The 21,277-nt window shown below is 45.3% G+C and overlaps 1 non-coding gene across 1 annotated transcript in view; it reads left to right on the top strand.

Annotated features, from left to right (window-relative positions):
* The first annotated feature begins 12,156 nt into the window (after window positions 1-12,156).
* LOC102429782 overlaps window positions 12,157-21,277 on the top strand; it is a 39,347-nt gene continuing 30,226 nt past the window's right edge. The window contains exon 1 of the transcript XR_002828650.1: window positions 12,157-12,337. This is a non-coding gene — a transcript (uncharacterized LOC102429782). The remainder of the gene's footprint in view (window positions 12,338-21,277) is intronic.

Raw genomic sequence — 21,277 nt, 5'->3', positions numbered from 1 at the left:
GGCACACAGGAGAACTCAGTAAATATTTGCTGACTGAATGTGTATCAGAAACTTCTTGTGACTCTCTTTTCCTCCCTCTGGCCCACCTTTCACCCAGCCATCACCATGTCAACCAGCTTGGAGCAGGTAGAGCCCCTTGGCCTACCTGCTACCCAGAGCTCTCGCCTGGGCCCAGAGTTTCTGTCTGGAGTCAAGCACTGTGGCCTGGAAGTGTGGGCAAGTTCGCTCTGCTAGGGCAAGCCCTGAGCAATGGGCTGGGGATGATAGATGTACGCCCCTCCCTGGTACCCAGTGGACAGTTCTGAGGTTCACTCAACACTGCTCCTCAGCAGGTCCAGCTGGACAAGCCCTAGTTATCCACAGTGGCGACCTCCATGGCACACCATTGTCCTGCTGTCCCTTACTTCTTATTTCACTCTCCCCAGCTCCTATTTCTGTTCCCTGGGATCATGTCTGGAATTAACTTGCAAGCAAGCCCCTTCTCTGCTTTCAAGAAGGTAGCCAGGATGGAAAAGAGCCCAGTTTAAATTAAAACAAATAGCCCTAACTGGTTTGGCTCAGTGAATAGAGCGTCTGCCTGAGGACTGAAGGGTCCCAGGTTCGATTCCGGTCAAGGGCATGTACCTTGGTTGCGGGCACATCCCCAGTAGGGGATGTGCAGGAGGCAGCTGATTGATGTTTCTCTCTCATCGATGTTTCTAACTCTCTATCCCTCTCTCTTCCTCTCTGTAAGAAATCAATAAAATATATTTTTAATTAATTAGTTAATTAATTAATTAAAACAAATATATGGAGCTTGTAGTCTAGTAGGAGAGACAAATAATTAAGTAAAAGGAGCCAAAATTTAAATAACTGAAGGACAGAGTTTTCAACAAATGGTGCTGAAATAACAAAATATCCACATGGAAAACAATAAATTTCAGCCCCTACTTCACAATATACTTGACATGGATCAAAGAACTACATTTAAAAAAAAGAAAACTATAAAACTTCTCAAAGAAAGCATAGACAAAAATCTATATGACCTTGGGATAGGCAGAGAATTTCTGGATCACATAAAGGAGTCATTATAAAAGAGGGGATGACAGCGTTAAGAAGATGAAAAGGTCAGTCGGACTAGAAGAATTTTTAACAAATAAGTTGTGTCTACAACATGTAAAGAAACATTTTAACTGAGTAATAAGAAGACAAAAAACCAAATTAGAATATGGGCAAAAGATTTTAACAAATACATTAAAAAGAAGATATACAGCTGGCTGGCGTGGCTCAGTGGTTGAGCGTCGACCTATGAACCAGGAGGTTATGGTTTGATTCCCAGTCAGGGCACATGCCTGGGTTGTGGGCTTGATCCCCAATGTGGGACATGCAGGAGGCAGCCAATTAGTGATTCTCTCTCATCGTTGATGTTTCTCTTTCTCTCTCCTTTTCCCTTCCTCTCTGAAATCAATAAAAATATATTTTTTAAAAAGAAGATATACAAATATCTATGCACACATGAAATATAGTTCAACATCATTAGCCATCAGGGAAATGTAAATTAAAGTCACAATTAGATAATACCGTACGCCCATTAGAATGACCAAAGCTGAAAAAACTGGTAATAAGTGTTGGCAAGGATGTGGAACAACTGGAACTCTCATACATTGCTGGCAGGCGTGTGAAATGGAAAATCACTTTGGAAAAAGGTTTTGCAGTATCTTATAAAGTTAAATATACCATGTGCCCAGCAAGCCCCATTATAGGTACTTATTTGAAAGAAAGGAAAACGTATGTCCACACAAAGCCTTGTACATGAATTGCCAATGGAGCTTTATTCATAATAGTCAAAAACTGGAAATGGCCCAGGTGTCCATCCGCAGGGGAATAGAGAAAATGGGGCGTATTCGTACAGTAGCTTACTACTCAGTAATAAAAAGAAATAGATACTGATAAATGCTACAACAGGAATGAATCTTCAAAGCATGCTGAATGAAAGAAGCCAGACCAAAGAGCATATACTGTATACCCACATTTAAATGAAGTCCTAGAACAAGCAGAGTTCTAGAACAGAAAGTAGAGCAGTGATTGACGGGGGCTGGCCATGGAGTGGGGGGATATTGACTGGAAAGAGGAATCAGGAAAATTGTACAAGTGATGAAAATATTCTGCATCTGGAGTAGAGTGGTGGATACATGGGTATTTGTCAAAACTCATCGTACTATATACCTGGATGCCTTTTACTGTAGGCAATTATGTCTCAATAAGGCTGATCTTAAAAGTGAATTAACTATAGCTTGCGATAAGTGCTACAAAGGGAAGAAAATATGGTATTAAAGAAAGAATAATTGGGAGTAAAGACGACTTTGACATTGGAGCAGAGATGTGAATACCCAGAGGGAGCCAGCATGGAAAGATCTAGGGGAGGGTGGGCATTCCAGGAAAGAGTAACTGCAGGAACAAAGGCCTAAAATCAGGAAGGAGTCTTCTCTCATCGATGTTTCTAACTCTCTATCTCTCTCCCTTCCTCTCTGTAAAAAATCAATAAAATACATTAAAAAAAAAAAAAAAAAAAAAAAAAAAAAAAAGAAAGAATAGTTGGGAATAAAGACGACTTTGACATTGGAGCAGAGATGTGAATACTCAGAGGGAGCCAGCATGGAAAGATCTAGGGGAGGGTGGGCATTCCAGGAAAGAGTAACTGCAGGAACAAAGGCCTAAAATCAGGAAGGAGTCTCATGATCTTGGGAACAGTCCAAAGGGCAGCGTGACTGGGCGAAGTGGGTGGGGCCGAGAGTGGTAGGAGACAGGGTGGAGAGGTCGGCAGGAACCAGATCATGCAAGACCTTATCAACCCTGGTAACTGTTTGGAATTTGAAATGAATAAAATGCAAATCCCTCCTGGACTAGTGGGGCAGAAACACATAAGGAAATAAAGCCAATCCTGGGCCATGGGTGACATATTTGGGAAGTGTACAAGAATATAGGATGGAGTAGGCAGCACTCCCTGGAAACATCTGGGAAGGCTTCCCGGAGGAGGTGACATTTCAGCTGAGATTTGAAGGGAGAGTAGCAGAAGAGAAAGGATATTTCAATGGAAGGATCTGTGTCTAGAGAAGCACAGAGGCATGTAGCCCCATGGACATTCAAAGACCTGAGCATAACACAGGGTGTGGCAAAAGTAGGTTTACAGTTGGGAATATGTGATACGCAGAGTTTATTCTTGTATTATTACTTACTAGAGGCCCAGCACATGAAATTCGTGCGCAGGTACAATCCCTAGGCCTGGCCTGCGATCAGGGCCATCTTCCCCAGCTGTCCACAGCTGGCCTTTACCCCTGCTGCCACCCCCGCTCCCCTAGTTCCCTGTTCGCCATTGGGTGATCGGTGCCTGACGGCCAGGGGAAGGGACCAAGAGGTGGTCAGTGTGCCTCATAGTGACTGGTCCAGTGGTCGTTCTGGTCGTTCTGCTGTTAGGGTCAATTTGCATATTACCCTTTTATTATATAGGATTGTGTTATTTTCCATACAAACAACTATAAACCTACTTTTGCCCCACCCTGTATAAGTCTTGTTGGAGTTTTCCCTGTAGGAGGGGAAGTAGCAGAATATCAGAGACTAGAGAGAGCGGCTTTTGAATGCCTCCTCAGACTTGATCCTTCAGGGTATGGGACACCCCTAAAGAATTTTAAGTAAGGAGGTATTAGGGCCAGCTTTACATTTCAGATCAAGACCTGGCAAGTGGAGAGCAAGACCACTGGTTCTGATGTGAGATCATGGGGAAGGCCTGACAGGGGGAGGTGAGCAAGGAGAAGGGCCAGGTTGCTAAGAGGTGATTGGGACTATCCTGAACCCAGGGACTTCAGGTGTCTTCTGGCTTGAAGGCCTGGCTCCCCTGAGGCTGATGGTCCAATTAAGCAGGACACAGGAGAGAAAACGGTTGAGGAAAAGGTCTGCAGAGTTTGTGGCACCAGATGGCTATAAATGATCATTTTTATTGTGGTTTAATTGACATATAACATTATATTCGTTTCAGATGTACAACATACTGATTTAATCTTTGTGTGTATTATGAAATGATCACCACAATAGAAAGTCTAGTTAACATTCATCATTATACAATTACAAAAAAATTTTTTTCTGGTAATCAGGACTTTTAAGATCTACTCTCTTAGCAACTTTCAAATATGCAATATAGTATTATTAGCTATAAACAACATGCTGTGTATTACATCCCACAAATCACCAGTAACTGGAATTTTGTATCTTTTGACTCCCCTTCACCCATTTCACTACCAACTCCCCCTCCCACCTTGGTAACGACTAATATGTTTTTTGTGTCTATGAGTTTGGATTTGCTTGTTTTTTTATAAATTCCACATATATGTGAGATTATATGGTATTTGTATTTCTCTGACTTATTTCACTTAGCATAATATCTTCAAGTTCCATGTTGTTGCAAATGAACAAAACGTCATTATTTTTTTATGGCTGAGTAATATTCATATATATATATATATATAATTTCTTCTTTATACAATTGTCTATCTGTGAACACTAAAGTTGTTTTCATATCTTGGCTATTGTAAATAATGTTGCAATGAACATGGGGGTGCAGATATCTTTTCAAATTAGTGTTTTTGTTTCGTTTGGATAAATACTCAGAAGTGGAATTGCTGGATCATATGGTAGTTCTATTTTTAAATTTTTGAGGAGCCTCCATACTGTTTTTATAGTCACTGTACCAATTTACATTCCCACCAACAGTGCACTAGGGTTCCCTTTTCTTCACATCCTTGCCAACACTTGTTATTTGTCTATTTTATAATACCATTCTGATAGGTGTGAGGTAATATCTCATCACTGATGATTAGTGATGTTGAGCACTTTTTCATGTACCTCTTGGCCATTTGTATCTTCTTTGGAAAAATGTCTATTCAGATCTTCTGCCTATTTTTTGAAATATATTTTTATTGATTTCAGAGAGGAAGGGAGAGGGAGAGAGAGATAGAAAGATCAATGATGAGAGAGAATCATTGCTTGGCTGCTTCTTGCACACCCCCTACTGGGGATTGAGCCTGCAACCTGGGCATGTGCCCTGTCAGGAATCGGACGGTGAATTTATGGTTCATAGGTCGACACTCAACCTCTAAGCCATGCCGGCTGGGCTCTTCTGCCTATTTTTTAATCAGGTTGTTTGTTTTCTTGCTATTGAATTGTGTGAGTTCTTTATATGCTTTGGATATCAGCCCCATATCAGCTATATGACTTGCAAATAATTTCTCCTATTCAGTTTCTTTTTCATTCTGTTGATGGTTTCGTTTGCTGTGCAGAACTTTTTATTTTGGTGTAGTTCCACTTGTTTGTTTTATTTTGTTATTATTATTTTTTAATCCTCACCCAAGGATATTTTTCCATTGATTTAGAGCAGGGGTCCTCAAACTGTTTAAACAGGGGGCCAGTTCACTGTCCCTCAGACCGTTGGAGGGCCGGACTATAGTTTAAAAAAAAACTATGAACAAATTCCTATGCACACTGCACATATCTTATTTTGAAGTAAAAAAACAAAACTTCAAAAAAAAAGGCTCTCCTAACTTCAAAAAAAAAAAGGCCCTACTAACTGCAAAATAAAAAAAAAATAGACCTCCTAACTTCAAAAAAAAATAAATCCTAACTTGTTCTTACCTCGGTCCTCAGGCAGCAGCAGGCTCTGCACAGGCAAGCTCGTGACTCGTCCCATCACACCCGAGACTGAGAGGAGGAATCGAGAGACAGAGAGAAGGAGAGGAGTTGGAGAGTGCGGCGCACATTCCACACATGCACACTGTGGCCCGGGAGGAGTCGGCTGCTAAGCAACAGGCAGCGGTGGCAAAAACACCCGGCAGGCTGGATAAATGTTTTCCGCGGGCCGCATGTAGCCCCTGATTTAGAGAGAGTGGAAGAGGGAGGGAAAGACAGGAAAAAATATCTATGGGACAGAAACACATCAATTGGTTGCCTCCTGCATGAGCCCCAACCAGGGTCCTGGCCGGGGAGGAGCCTCCAACCGAGGTACCTGCCCTTGACTGGAATCGAACCCAGACTCTTTGGTCTGCAGTCCGACGCTCTAGCCACTGGGCAAAACTGGCTAGGGTCCACTTACTTATTTTTGCTTTTGTTACCTTGGTCTAATAAGCAGGACACATGAGGAAAAACAGGTTGAGGTAAAGACCTGTTTGAGTTTGAGGCACCGGAGGGCCTAAATGCCAGCTTTTACCTGCATCTGCTCCCTCAGAGGGCTTGTTACACCTGAAGATTCCTAGGCCCTGGCCCCACTGATTCAGAAACAGTGGGTCTAGGATGGAGCCCAGGAATCTGCATATGTACAAAGCGGCCCTCCCACTCTAATGCAGGTGGACTCCATGCCTACTCTCCAGGGGCTGGAGCAGGAGGCAGGACAGCCACTCTCTCATCTGGACAAAATTCAGGTAAAGCTGACATCTAAGATAAGACTCTGTGGTGGGAACAAAGGTAACTTGTGTTTCCACTGGTGCCGCGGGAGAATTGCAATAGAATGGCTCTGGTCACCAGGTGTAACTCCTGGTCAACTGTCCAAGGAGCCACAGAAATAAGGGTGGAGCCAAGACTGGCGCGTGCGTCTGACTTTTAACTTGTATCCTCTCCTACTTTTAACTTGTATCCTCTCCTAGGGTGTGGGTTGGGGCAGGATGGGGATTCATGGAGGCTGCGGTGAACAGGAGAACAAGCTCTGTGTAAAGAGAGCAGCTTCCGCTGCACGCATGGCGTCTCACCAATGTTCCACCCGAGGATATGTTTTACTGAGAGAGAGAGAGAGAGAGAGAGAGAGAGAGAGAGAGAGAGGGAGAGAGAGAGAGAGAGAGAGAGAGAGATTCATGTGAGAAACATTGATCAGTTGCCTTCCGTATAGGCCCCGGGAATTGAGCCTGCAACCTTTTGGTGTACAGGATGATTCTCCAACCAACTGAGCACCCAGCCAGGGCTAGTCAGACCTATTATTATTTCCATGTCCCAGATGAGAAAACTGAAGCCCAAAAAGAATTAGCAAATTGCTCTGGGTCCTGTGGCAAGGAGGTAGGGGAACGAGGACTAGAATCCAGGCCTCTGGACACTCCTAATCCTAGCATTGCTCTGCTATGGGAAAAGTCACTTCATCTCCTCATCTTAAATGATCTTCCAAGCAAGGAAGGGGCAGTACAAGTTTTCTTTGTCCCATCCCTTTCAGAAGGTCTCTAAGTCCTTACAATGTGTGTTTTCAAAAGAAAACTCTCCCTGGGCCAGAGGACCTGGGATTTAGAGCCTCATGTTGTAGGGTTCCAGGCAAGAGCACTTCTAAGAATCTCACAGCGATGCCACACGCCTGAGCTTTATCCAAGCAACAGAAGGAGGTGGTGGAGGTGGCGGCGGCGGCAGCAGCGGTGGCTGCGGCAGCAGCAAATCTGTCCCCAGCGCACTCCGGCACTGCTTTGCTGTGATGAAATACACATGGCATATGGCTGCAAAGTTACTATCTTGAGAACAGAAAGGGATTCTTCATGTGCCAGATTTTACTTCCTTTCTGCAATGAGCTTGTAGTAAACAGAGGTTGTTTGATCTTGTTAAGATCCCATGGATGGAAAGTCCTTTACACGTTTAAAGTAAAACCATTGACTTACAGTTTCAGTCTATCAAGGGTGCAAATGTTTTTTCAAACATGAAAGCTCTTCCAAGCTCCCTTCCTCCCTCCAAAGGCCAGGACAGAAAAAGGCACTGTCACCTGGAGACCAACTCCATTCCAGTCACAGGCTACCCCTGTGATGAGACCTCCTTGTGTCCTGCGGCTGCCAGCCCTTGGCAAAGCGGGTGGGGAAGAGGAGCGGCTTACTGAGCTCCAGGCCATGGGTGGAGGAGGCCAGGAAGGGCCAGGAAGCTAGGAGAATGTGACTTTTAGGAGGAGAATTATTTTGAAGCACGTCTTGTGCGCTGACGGTATAATGATCATTATTAGGACCTCAGATGTAACACAGAGGCCGCCCTGAAGTTAAATTTTCCCTTTCAGATAAGCATGGCCTGTCAACCCAGCAAAGGGTGGTTCTCTGCCGCCCTCCCCCACAGGAGCGGGTTGGAATGCTCCAGCTGCTCCCTCCCTGGCGGTTACCTTTCATTAAGGACTTTGCTTTTTTGGTAAGCAAGGGCACCACTTTTCTACCTTAGCCTTATAAAATCAACCTAAGAAATAAATACTTTATGCAAAGACCACAGCTCTATTTGCAGGGTTTTTTTGGCCCATATTTAGTTTCCGGGTTGCTATTTGGAATCCTACCTGCCCAGGGCCCCTCCTGGGCAAGTGTGGCCTCCAACAGAGAGACAGACCTGTGGCCTGAATTATGCCCAGTTGGATTATTTTTGGCTTTCACAGTGTTTTTGGTTTTCACATCAAAATCCTGTTTGCTGGCTTCTCTTGAAAAATCAGAAAACTTGGCCACACTGGGCCACATTCCCCTTTGACAAGTGGCTGGAGCTGAATAACAGTGGCTCCCTTTGCACAGTTTGTTCTCCAGTTTGCCACCGTCCCCACCCCTCCGCATAACCCCCTCCCCCATCCATCCACACCCTAAGAGAGGGTACAAGTTAAAAGGCAGATATGGAGGTGTGAGTTTCAGTCTTGATTCCACCACTTATTTCCTTTGGCTCTTGAACAGGTGTCTGCATCTCTCTGAAACCTGTTTTTAATCCCCAGGAGGAAGAGAATAATGAGGCAGAGCGCCAGGGGAAAGCGCGCCTAAAGGAAGCACTCACTGAGAACTTGCCCTGCGTGTTTATTGACATATTATTTTCTGTCAACGACAGAGGAGACTTGAAGATGGTATACAGATAGACACACCTACTGGGATGTAAGCTTCATGTAAGCAAGGATTTTTAAAAATCTGTTTTGCTTATTCTTACACCCTCAGAGCCTGGTACAGTCCCTGGCACATGGTAGGCACTTAGTAACTGTGTTGAATGAATACGTGAACTTAATGTTTTCCTGAATTCTTACTCTTCATATGTTATGTCCTAAATTATTGTTGGTTCATTTTATAAATACAAATGGACTTACAGGTTATTGTTAATTTATGTGTTGATTTTTTTTTCTTATTCTTCCACACTTTCAAATGTGAGATATGGGGGAGAGGAATGGGGGGGGGGGGCGCTAACCTCACCTCCGGCTTCAGAGGCGTCACCTCTAGTCAAGGTGTCATATCCCTTGGCTGCAGCCACACATTCAGAGAAAAGCAAGTTGCCCAAATACAGTGCAAACACTAAGCTCCAATCTGGAGCTTTTCTTAGGACTGTTGGGAAAAAGAAAGCTCTTGTCTGCTGGGATCTTTCACTGTGAGAAGGTAATTCTGATACTCTCAGAGGGACTGCTTGAGAATGCAGGGAAGAGAGAGCTGCGAGATAGAGCAAGACTGGGATTTCCTGGTGCCAGTGTTTGAGTGCCTGGATCCCACTTTGCCTGAAGTTCAGATTCGCCTCTGGGTTTTTGGTGTCATGAGCCAATAAATTCTCCCTCTTTCTTGAACCAATTTGAATAGCATTTTAGTCACTAGCAATGGAGACATCCTGACTAGCAATTTGGAATTTGAAAGTACAGACCAGAAAAAGAGGCACAAAACTGTGAGAGCCATTGTTCAGGTGAAAATCAAACCCTGAGCCATGGCCAGAAGCAAACTGATCACTTTGCCTCTTTCTCCTTTACATGAACCTCAAATTCCATTAGAATCCAGCAGAGCAGTGAGCTAGGAAACACGAGAAGAAGTGTACTCCTTTCTTTGATACCTGACATGGAAAAGGAGTCCAGTCATTCTTTTCTGGGTTTTGTGCATGTACTGACCACAGTCACTGGCTTTCCTCTGACATGTGTTTTGTTGTTGTTAGAGTGGGGGGTGCAGGGGAAGACATCAAAATAAGCCACGTCTTACTGGACTTCTCTAGTATTTGACACAGAGGAATTCTACAAGTGCTCGTCATTGAGGCTGTGAGCTCCAAAAAGATGTTCAGCTTATGCAACATTTAGAGGTGTTCATTGGACAGGGTTATTGAGCACCGCCTCAAGCCAGGCTCTGACTTCCGCACATGTATGAGTGAGTGGAGCAGGCTTCTCCTTTTCAGGAGGGGTTGTTTCTACTCCGTTGTCAGCCCCTCTTCACCCGTTGGGACCACACCTTTGCTGTGGCCCTACTTTCCCATCTGACCAGCCTGAATTCTGCTACCAAAGAATTTTTCACAAAATATTGCATCCCATGTCCCACTTCGGGGAGCTTTGGTGGTCCCTAGAGTTTTCATATTGAATCTATCCCCTTCTTCCCAGCCCTTCATAAAACTACTACCACTAATAAAAGCCAACAGTTTGGAGCACTTACTAGGTGCCAGGCAACATGCTTAGTTTTCATATTCATTATCTCTGTTAATCCTCCGAATGATACTATAAAGCAGAAATCCAGTTGGAGTTCCCCTCCTCACATCTGCCAGATACCCCAGGTCTGGCTGCCTCTGCCCTGCTCCCACCTTCTTCCTGACCACTAATCTCTGCCCCTGGGGCCCTGGACTCATAGTTTCAATCTCTTCTCCCCTATTAGTACAACTCTTTCTGGCTGGAGCCATGATTCTTCTCTGCCTTTTACAACTGTCTTCCCCCACCCCTATACATTAGTTTCAATATATATATATATATAATTATTGATTTCAGAGAAGAAGGTAAAGGGAGAAAGAGAAACATCAATGATGAGAGAGAATCATTGATTGGCTGCCTCCTGTACGCCCCCTAATGGGGATCAAGCCCACAGCCTGGGCATGTGCCCTTGACCAGAATCGAACCTGGGACCCTTCAGTCCGCAGGCTGATGCTCTATGCACTGAGCCAAACCAGCTAGGGCCACTAGTTTCATTTTAAAATAAATGTATAAAAGTAAAAAAGTGTCACTTAAATAAAACTCTTAAGTAAATAATAAACAGGACAGGTGGTACTTGGATGAGACACACTTCCCATAAACTCGCGGTCTTCAATGACCATGCTTCAATCATCCTGGCATTGCCCATTGCCAGACACCAAAAGTTTCTCACTAGAAGTTAATTATAAATAACTTTTTGGTCTAAAATCCCATAGTCTGGGAGGGAAGGACAACATACATGAAACCTCCATAGTGGTGCAGGGTGTAGAAGAGTAAAATATAAATGAAACTCAGGAAAAAGAGATGAGATACGCAGTGGCTCTCTAGCTGGGACCTCTCTATGGGGCGTTAGAATTTTATTTTGAGGCTGATGGTTTATGTTCAGAGACTGGAAAGTCAGAGAGTAATATTCCATTGTATATATGTACCACTTCTTCTTTATCCAATCGCCTCCCCATGGACACAGGTTTTTTTTCCATATCTTGGCTATAGTAAAGAATGCTGCAAAGAATATAGTGGTGCAGATATCTTTTCAAATTCGTGTAGAGGTGTAGGCATGTGATAATAGCAAGCAAGGGGAGGAATTTGAAAGCAAAAAGTCTCCACAAGGACTTGCAGGCTCGTCTTAGGCTTTGCTCTGGGAGTGTTTCAGGGATTTCTTTCTGTTGAGTAGAGGAGGAGGAGGCGGCCTTCAGGACAGGAGGCCTGGGCCTGGGCTCCAGCCCCTCTCCTCCCCTCTCCTGAATGAATGAAGTCTGATGACATTCTCCAGCAAAGGCTGCGCTGTTTGCCGCGAGGGGGAAATGTTGCCAGGCAGCGCTATCCATCCAGGTGTCAGCCTCAGCCCCGTCCTCCCAGGTACAGCTCGGGGAGTAAACTCCGGAGCCTAGTTGGGTCAAACCCAAGAATATTCGAAGGGGAGCAGCCCCCAGCTAACCTTGTGTGCCACGCACTGGGCTAGGGACTCGGGACATAGGCCCTGCCTTCCAGGCACTCGCTCGAGCGGAGAGGGAGGTCGTCTGGAGCCTCAGAGAACCGACCCAACCTGAGGGGAGAGCCTGTTGGCGCCCGGGCATCCGGCCCAGCTCCGAGGCCAGAGCCGGACCGCCAGTCCCCCAGGCGCCGGACACCGCGCCGCATTCCCTCCGCCCGGAGGGCCCCCGGCGGGGAGGGCGGGGCGGGGCCCGCGCTGTGACGCCGCCCCCCACGCGCCCGGCGCGCGTTGCCAGGGTGATCAGGTGACTCGCCGCTCGCGGCTGTTGGGACCGCGGTGACGTCAGGCGCGCCGCTGCCGCTCACTCCGCGGCTGGTGCGGCGCTATTTGTGCGGTCTCGCCTGGTCCCGTCCGCTCCGTCCCAACCGGTGCCCCGTCCACTCGTGAAGAGGTGAGCCTCGGCGGCCCGGGCCGGCCAAGCTGGGACCAGAGAGGGGGTGAGGTGCGGGCAGGACCCTTCATGGGTTGTGAGCGTCCCCAAGCTCCCCGGGACTCCCCGAGAGCGGCGGGCACCGGAGCGGGATGGGCCGGCTACGGAAGAGGGGTGGGGGTCCCGGCGAGCCTACCCGATGCCCACCCGTGTCTCCCCGCCACACACACACCTTCACCCCTCGGCTGTTCCTCGGGTTCCCGGTCGCCGCGCAGCTGGCGGAGGCTGGGGGCGGGGCGGGGGGCATCCGCCAACTCGGGGGGCCTCTGGGCGGTGGACTAAGGGGCTCTGCGTTTCAGTGGCCTCGCAGCTCCGGGAGTCGGCGGGCTCGCAGCCGGACTCGCCACACCCGGTCTCGGTGGACGTCTGCGGGCGGCTTCTGCATCTCTTTGCCTGGGGCTGCGGTTTCTGGGGCGCTGCGGGGGGGCCTACTCGGTGCTCCGAGCCGGGTCTGCGGGGGGCGGGGGGCCGCTCCGGAGCCCCGCGGGCGGGAACAGGGTGGAGGGCGTGCAGACCGCGAGCTGCGGCGGGAGGAACCCTGACCGCTGAGAGCGGTGGATGGGGTTCTCGTAGACCTGTTGGGGGTGAAACCTGAGCGGAGTCCTGCGCAGCGGGGACTGTGCTCCCAGCCGCCGTGGGGAATTGGAGAGTGGAGGGCGGGCGGAAGGAGGCCTCGGGAGACGCTGGAGGAAAAGGAAAGAAGGCTCTGTGCCTGACTGCACTGAGCACTAGGGCCGTGTGTGGGGGAAAGTTTGGAGAATGAGGTTAGTGCCGGTTAGGAAGACTCTCAGTGCCCAGCTGGCTATTGCGTGCCAGGGGAGTCCTGAAGCGTCGACCGAATGGAGGTAGGAGGATCGCAGGGCTGGGGAGACAGGCGCTGGGGGGGCTGTTGTGACAACCTGGCAAAGAGGTGACAACACTTGGAACTCGGGTGTGATGGGATTCCGGGAATGGGATTCCGGGAACCCTGTTTATGAAATATTTATAACAGACAGGTGCATACACCCCGGCCATGGTTAGCAGATTAAACCCAAAATTCCTTCTTAGGAGAGAGAGGAAGCGCCCACTGCAGCTCATTTGATCTCATTTGGCCAGGTTTAATGGCTGCCTGAGAACTCTGCGCCCCTGTCCAGGGTGGGGCAAAGGTAGGTTTACAGTTGTCAGCACGCGAAACACAGTTTATTCTTGTATTTTTTTAATTAATTATTGTGTTTTCCATACGAACAACTGTAAACCTACTTTTGCCCCACCCTGTATAGGTGCGGTGGGTGGTTGGATTGTCGGCCGCGCTTGTTCTTCAGAGGTTCCAAACTCTTACAAAAACCTCTTCAGGGGGAAATCGGAACCCCAAGTGACTGGGAGGAGATTTAATGGGGGAGGTTATTAAGGGATACTCAGTACCCCAAACATGAATATGGGCATCGGAGAAGCTGAAAGGAGTCCCCTGCTCTTTGTTAATTGTAGAACAGAGTTCCTCTTCTCTACCTGTTCCCCTCAGCTTGTGGGCTCCCCAGCGTCAGACAGCTTAAGTGTTAATTGGCCATTTTGTCTTAACTTCCTGAGAAACAGGGGAAAATATTTTGATTACTGAAGGGAAATGATTTGGTGATTCAAGGTTTTTCCCAGCTCTGGAATTCACTGATTCTGTAGCTCAAAAAAATGCACTGATGTCCATTTTATGTTGAACCTTATGAACTTCTGTTTTCTGGGAGGTGAAATGGCTGAATCTTCCCACCAATTTGTTTTGTATTTGTTTGACTCCAGAAAACAGAATTGGACCTCCAGGGATGTCATACAGTAAACTGTAGTTTAGGCCCTAAACTTTAGGGAATTGAGAACTTGGCCAAGGTGGCCGCAGCTGGTTTGTGTATAAACCTAGAAACCTGCCCAGCACTCGAGGGAGGGCAAATCCGGAGTGGTGGCACCTGGGAAGAGTGAACTTCACAAAAGAAATCTTAAGACAGGTCACCTGAACAATGTGTTTACCATCTACTACTTACCAGATGAGTCTGCGTCCTCCCCCTTGTTATAATAGTGGTTTTAAAGGGGCTTTGCAGGGGCTTCAATATTAAGAATACTGGATATTAGATTTTTTTAAAATTGTTAACCATTTTCTAAATCTCTTTGGAAATATTTGAACCGGCCAACTAATCCTGCTTCCTTTGCAAAGAAACAGCCCACACCCCCCCCCCCCCACTCCCCCAAACACTGTAACTATGTGCTGCCAAGGTCGTTAAGTAGGTCAAAAGTTTGGGGGAATTTTCCGCTTTCTTTCACCCCTGCCACCTCCACAAGTTTGCCCAGTGGTAGAGAAGTTAAGACTTCATGTCAGGAAAAAAAATAATTAGTGTGTTTCCCCTAAACAGGGCTCCCTGGGACTGGGTGTTCTGTTGAGAAAGTGAAATGCCCTCCCTTAAGGGGAACTAGGCCCAGGTGAGAGGCAGGACTAGGAGAGGCCAGAGACCTTCCTCGGAGCAATCTGGGCCTGCACCTTTGTCACCCAAGGCCCTGGGCAGGGCCCTCCTCTCTTGGCACTGAAACATTCTTCCTCGACCTTGAAACAGGGTCAGTCCTCCCTTCACAGAGGTACTACAGAGAATTAATGAGAGGCTTGTATGAAGTTTGAGCTCATCCAAAGCAAATATTTTAATTCTTGGGTGAATAGTAAATTTTGAGATGTAGTGAAATAAAAAAAGAGGTGGACATTATAAATTTTTGTAAAAGCCTCCTTCAAACCCTAAGGCTTTTTTGTTGTTGTTTTTTCCTGGAGTATTTGGGCTTGGTTTATCATCGTGCCTATAATCAAGATCTACAGACCTGAGGGTAAGTGCTGTTTGTATTTCACATGTAAACTAGTCTGAGTTTCCCCCCACTCTTTTCCCCCTCTTTTAGAATGCCTAGAGTAAATCAGTAGCCTAGCAGGTTTGGGGCTTTGGACCCAACATCCTTTCAACCCTAAAGGAGTTTGTTATTAAGCTCATCAGAGACAGAAGAAGGTAATAAAGCTCACGAAATGAAGTGAGTAAAATAGCCATTTCTTTAAAATCCCCTATCCTATTTCAATTCACCAATCCTACTGCTCAAATAGAGATTCAAGTGCTTGCTGGTGTTCCCAGAAACTGTACAGAACTGTTATATTCATCTCTTAGACTTTTGGCATTTGTTGGCAAGTATAGTTCTCACTTGAGTGAAATTCTGACAGGAGAGGGAGAGGCTTCTTGTTTTTCTCAGACTGAGCTCAGGCCTTCATGCTCCCCACGCCGGGCCAACGCTTCTAATTGGCTTGGCTATAAAATGGGAGTCAGCAATTAAAAAACAGCAGTATGGAAGCAAGGGGATTGAGCATGAGTTGATTCTCGAGCCTCTAGCCAAAAAAGGTTTACAATGCTTTGGGCACTATATACAAAGGGCTCTTTAGAAGGAAGTGAGCTTGGAATGACTTCTTTTTTGTAGTTTTTAGGAGACATGGAATATTTGTACTGATTTAGGCCTCAAGCAAAGGAGGCAGATGATTTGAATACAGTCTCTGTGGCCAACAAGCCTATGGTATGACTCTGCAGAAAACAAGGGATGATATATATTTTTCTGAACCCTTTCAGTTAGTGGTTTAAGGGAGTGTTGGTAGTTATGGTGAGAGGAGAGTTTGATTTACCTGCATTTACTCATTGGGGAGTAATGCCTTATTCACAGGTGCCTATCATTAGTTCTCTGATGATTTATGCTAAAGAATCGTTAGTCCCAAGAGAACTGACCCAGAAAACACATCATTACTGCAAATTATCTGACCACGTGGTCAGTGTTCAAAGAAAGACAGGGATGGGGAACAATGGAACCGCAAAGGTTTGGGGGAGAAGAATTCCTGGGAAGTGGTACTAGACTTCTGCCACATTAAATTTCCAGTGCGGTCCACAGTTCTTTACCAGTCAGTTTCCAGTGTCAGGACCTTGGGCAGGATCATTTGGGGAGAATAAATACTGCCTTCAGCCAAAGATATGATTCACTAAGTGAATTTTTTTTTTTTCAGAGGTCAGTAGGCAGGTGGTAGGGCTGGTTTGGGGTAGGGGCCCCTTAAATCCCCTCTCCTGAAACTCCATGTGGCTCTGATACTGGGAAGACAGCAGAGTGAAAAATCTAAGTGTTAAAAAGAAATACGTACAGTCAGTGTGAAACCACTGGTGTTTTTATATGAAATTTGCCTGGAGGCCTAAGTGGTGGTCAGACTGTATGCTATATTAAATTCTAGTCCTTTCATCAGGGGAGTGACTTCTCTGGTGCTGTGGTATATTGTTCTTTCTGTGTGAGTATGCTCTTGGAAAACTCAGGTTTTAGTTCAGGGTGGATGCAGTCATTTATTTCAGTTCATCAATACCCCATACTTTGAGCCCCTTGTTTTCCACATATACAGTAGCTCTTTGTGGGTAGTACTAATGACAGAAATCTGAAGATATCATCTAGCATTTGTGTTTTCTAATTTTTGTTGTCCATAGTGTCTGCCCCTTTAAAAATTCTGTGAAAATTAAGAAAAGGAGGGGAGAGTGAGCTGCCCTGCACTTGTACATGATCTCTTAGGGTGCTGCACATGGTAGGCACCAGTGGTACTCGCTGGTGTAAAGTGAAATTCACTCTTGTCCATTAACAGCCATCCTGCAGGGCTGGCTGAGCTGCTGCTTCCTCCATGGGCCAGGAGGGCATGCTTTAATGGTGGCGCAAAGCCGGGCTGGTTTGGTGTCCGTCAGGAGCCACGAGTGCTTCAATTACCAGCACATTAAGCTGTAGGGGTCTCTTCCTAAACCATCAAGATTTCCGTTCTCCCACAAAGCCTAATCCGGGCTGGGGTACGGGGGACAGTGGGGCTGTGCTGGTGGGGGACCTGGCCTGGGACGGGGCCATGTCAGGCTTGTTGGGGCGGATGGGCCAGTCCTCTTTCTCATGTGTCCTCTAAACTTGGCAGGGGGCAGAGTTCATCCTTTTTCTCTCTCCCTGCTCTAACCTAGCCTTTCATTTCCCCAGCTCACTTTCTGTGTTAGCAGCTTTCTTTCCTTTTCATTTCCCCTGTTCACTGCTGCTTTCTCTTTCAGTCCTCCCTCTTGCTGGGCCTCATTTTCTCCCCATTGTCACTTTGAGGCCTGGCTATTTGAAGTTCCAGGGTTACAATGCTGCCCTGCATGTCCCAGTGACTAGGTGTAATTTAGAGGTCCGCAGCCTTTCTTTCTGAGGAGCCAACCTCACTTCCCTGCTGCTTTTAGACAGCATTGGTGGGGTACTGTCCAGAGTCCCTGACCTGAGGCATTGGATGAAGCTGGAGGTGCCTCTCCACTGGGGGCCCCAGCAGTGTGGCAAGGGGGCTGTGGTCAGGATTTGCTGGCATGGTCAGCTGTCAGACAAGGGACTGAGGTCTACCCTCGGGAGTCCTTCCAGAAACTGAAGGCAGAAGCAGAATTGGGAGTCCTGTGTTCAGGCGGTCCTGTGGCTTCTGCACAGGACCATACGTGACTAACAAAGACTGGAAAGGGGGCCTGGAACCAATGGGACTATTTGCAGTTGTGGATCTTGCCCTGCAGCTGGGTTTTTCCAGGGGGCGACTGGGACAAACTGCTCTCAGTGGTAGTTGGATGGTTATTGGAAGCATCTAGAAGCATGGCTTTCCTGCTCAATGAGTTAAGAAATGAATTTTTTTCTCTTAAAAGCCATGTGGCAGACTTTACTAAAAAATTATTATAGGGGTTTTAACTTCATTATTAAATATGTATAGAAATATATATATAACAAAAGTACAGTTTAATGAATAATTATATTTATTAATATAACTGTAATTTATTCAGGTCTAGAAATAGAATTTTACTTTTTAAACCCAAATGGAATAGTAGAATGTTCCGTGTTGCAATTTGCTTTTTAACTGTATTGGCACTTTTCCATATCAGCACATGTAATTCTATCTCATTCTTCTTAAGGATCAAATAATAGCAGTTCCATGGTTTGGAAATTCTGTGATTTATTTAATCATTCCCATATTGATGGACCTTTGGGATGTTATATATCATATAAATATGGATGTGTATATTTTACACATGTAATATGCATACTATATAGCTCTGATAACCAAATGCCACAACTAATGTGTGTATGGTATAAAATTCTGTCTATAAAATTGGTGGGGTTTGTTGGGTTTTTTGCATCCTAGCAGTAGTATATATCTGTAGGTTAAATTCCTAAAGACAAAATTGTTGGTTCAAAGAATAGGGTGTTTTCATTTATTTATTTGAGATTTCACTTAAGAATGTGTCTTTGTTGAAGAATTTGTAAGAAAAAAAAAATGGACCCTCTATAAAAAGAAGGATGTTTCCTCCAAACATTAGGGAGGAATGTTATACCAGTGCCTGGGCAGCTGAGGGGTAGGCTATTTTATTAGTTGATATTTTCAGGTAACTGATTTTTTTTAAGGGCTGTTTAATATTTAGATCTTATATCTTATAGAGCAGCAGGTCCTGAATCCAGCCAGAAGTTCTGTATAGAAAGTTTTATGAAAAAAGATTTTAGCAGATGATGTATTATCCTCTGGTGAAGGAAACTTCTCTGGATTCCCTCAGTGTCTAAGGCTGGAAGAATGCTAAGATGTACATTACCAAGTTTAATATTGGAGGGAAGTGAGATTGATTGGCTATAGCCATACAGGATGGGGCAAAAGTAGGCTTACAGTTGTTCTACTGGAAAATAATACAAGAATTAAAAAATAATAATCCAAGAATAAACCTTCTCATTCTCACAACTGTAAACCTACTTTTGCCCCACCCTGTATTTTCCAATAATGTTAAACTGTGGGTAACTAATATGGGTATGACTTTTCAGACTTCTCCTAATGATGTGTCAGGACAAGTGGAGAATGCTTACATTTTTGTATTTTAATGTTGGTGATAATGGCTGAATGGCTTTAGCAAACCATGTTACTAAATAGTTTGTAGACTTTTTAGTTTCATGTAAACTGAGTAATAAAAGCAGTATGTAGTTTTTATATCAAATATTGTTTGTGAGAAAGGAAAATAAAATAAGACAGTCTCTGGACCTCTCCTTACTCCAGGATGGGGCTTCAGAGATAGATGATCCACTATTGTATTTTTTGCCTCCATGTGCATTTTTTAAATATATACTGATTTCAGAGAGGAAGGGAGAAGAGAGAGATAGAAACATCAGTGATGAGAGAGAATCATTGATCAGCTGCTCCTGCACACCCCCTCCTGGGGATCGAGCCTGCAACCCAGGCATGTGCCCTTGACTGGAATCGAACCCAGGACTGTTCAGTCTGCAGGCTGATGCTCTATCCCAGTGGTTCTCAACCTTCTGGCCCTTTAAATACAGTTCCTCATGTTGTGACCCAACCATAAAATTATTTTCGTTGCTACTTCATAATGTAATGTTGCTACTGTTATGAATTGTAATGTAAATATCTGATATGCAGGATGGTCTTGGGCGATCCCTGTGAAAGGGTCGTTCGACTGGCAAAGGGGTCGCAAACCGCAGGTTGAGAACCGCTGCTCTATCCACTGAGCCAAACCAGCTAGGGCTCCATGTGCATTTTGATGTCCTTGTTCAGGAAGGGTCCCATTTCTAAGCTATGTGTCATTGTGTACTCCACGGAGAGGCTATTCTAAGGCCACAAGTCAAAATGTTGATGCAAAAGACATGCTCTAATATTTAGTCATTCGTTGATTATATGAGGACAGCTTGGGGCCTGGTAGAATTCTCTGGCAAACAAAAGATGGTGCCTAAGATAGGGGATGGCTAATAATATTTAGGAGGCCAACTCCAAAATCAGTATTTGGACAACAATGAAATAACACTATAGGACATCTGCTTCCAGTCTCCTGTAAAAGAAAAACAACTTAGGAAATGGGAACAAAGCAAAATGTGTTATAAATAATGAACAAGTCATAAAAACAAAGATCTTGTCCATGTTATGATAACTGTGAGGTCTCCTGGTGTAGTTCTGTTGTCCTGGAATGCCTGCTCTTTGGCTTTGGGGCTCAGATATTCACATGTATGTGTGGCATGACTTTCCCTATTGGTGGTGTCATTTGGGCTCTACTTGTACCTCAATTTCAGTAAATTTGCATAACTCTTTGAGGTGACCACCCAAAGTGAACTTGTTTAGTCTTTATAGGCAAACTATCTTCATCCCTGAAATTTAGAGAAATTCTAGCATTTTCCACTTGATGCAGTAACCGACAAATAGGAAAGGTAATTTTATTTTTATTAGCAGTACTGAAGGGGAAGAGCAAGCCAGCTAGATAGTTCTTTCTTTCATATCCCCAGTACTTGGCCTGTCATGTAGTGTAGGTACTTGTATTGATGGATAAACAGTATTAGGTTTGCCAATAGTATCCAAAAAGTAAACATAAGTTACGTGAATCTTTTAAAAAGAGATTGAATAAGTATAGAAAAGGAAGCGGCAATAATCCTGAAATGATCCTACTCTTAGCAAGGCTGTTTGTGAGCTGACCTTTGGCCTCATTTAGTACTATCTGCTTCAGCCATAATGAACCTGGTTTGTTGTGTTGTTTTTAATCCTCACCTAAGGATATATTGTTGTTGTTTTTAAATTGATTTTAGAGGCGGGGGAGAGAAATAATGATATGAGAGAGAAACATCATTGGTTGTCTCCTGTATGTACCCCGACTGACTGGGGATTGAACCCAAAACCTGGGTATGTGCCCTGACCAACAATCAAACCCGAAACCTTCGGGTTCTATCATCCTTTCCGTGCATGGGACAACACTCCAGCCAACTGAGCCACACTGGCCAGGGTATGAACTGGTTTAATCCCTCAAATGCATTCAGCTCTTTCTCACAGATTGTTATCTCTGACCTGTGTGTATATGCTCAACTCTCAGTTGTTCATCACTTCCCTTCAGAAGCATTCTTGACTTCCCTGACCTGTGGCCTCTACTTTGAG

The sequence above is a fragment of the Myotis lucifugus genome, unplaced genomic scaffold (genome assembly GCF_000147115.1).
Source record: "Myotis lucifugus unplaced genomic scaffold, Myoluc2.0 scaffold_28, whole genome shotgun sequence".
NCBI classification, from domain to species: Eukaryota; Metazoa; Chordata; class Mammalia; order Chiroptera; family Vespertilionidae; genus Myotis; species Myotis lucifugus.
This window is presented reverse-complemented; position numbering and strand designations above follow the sequence as displayed.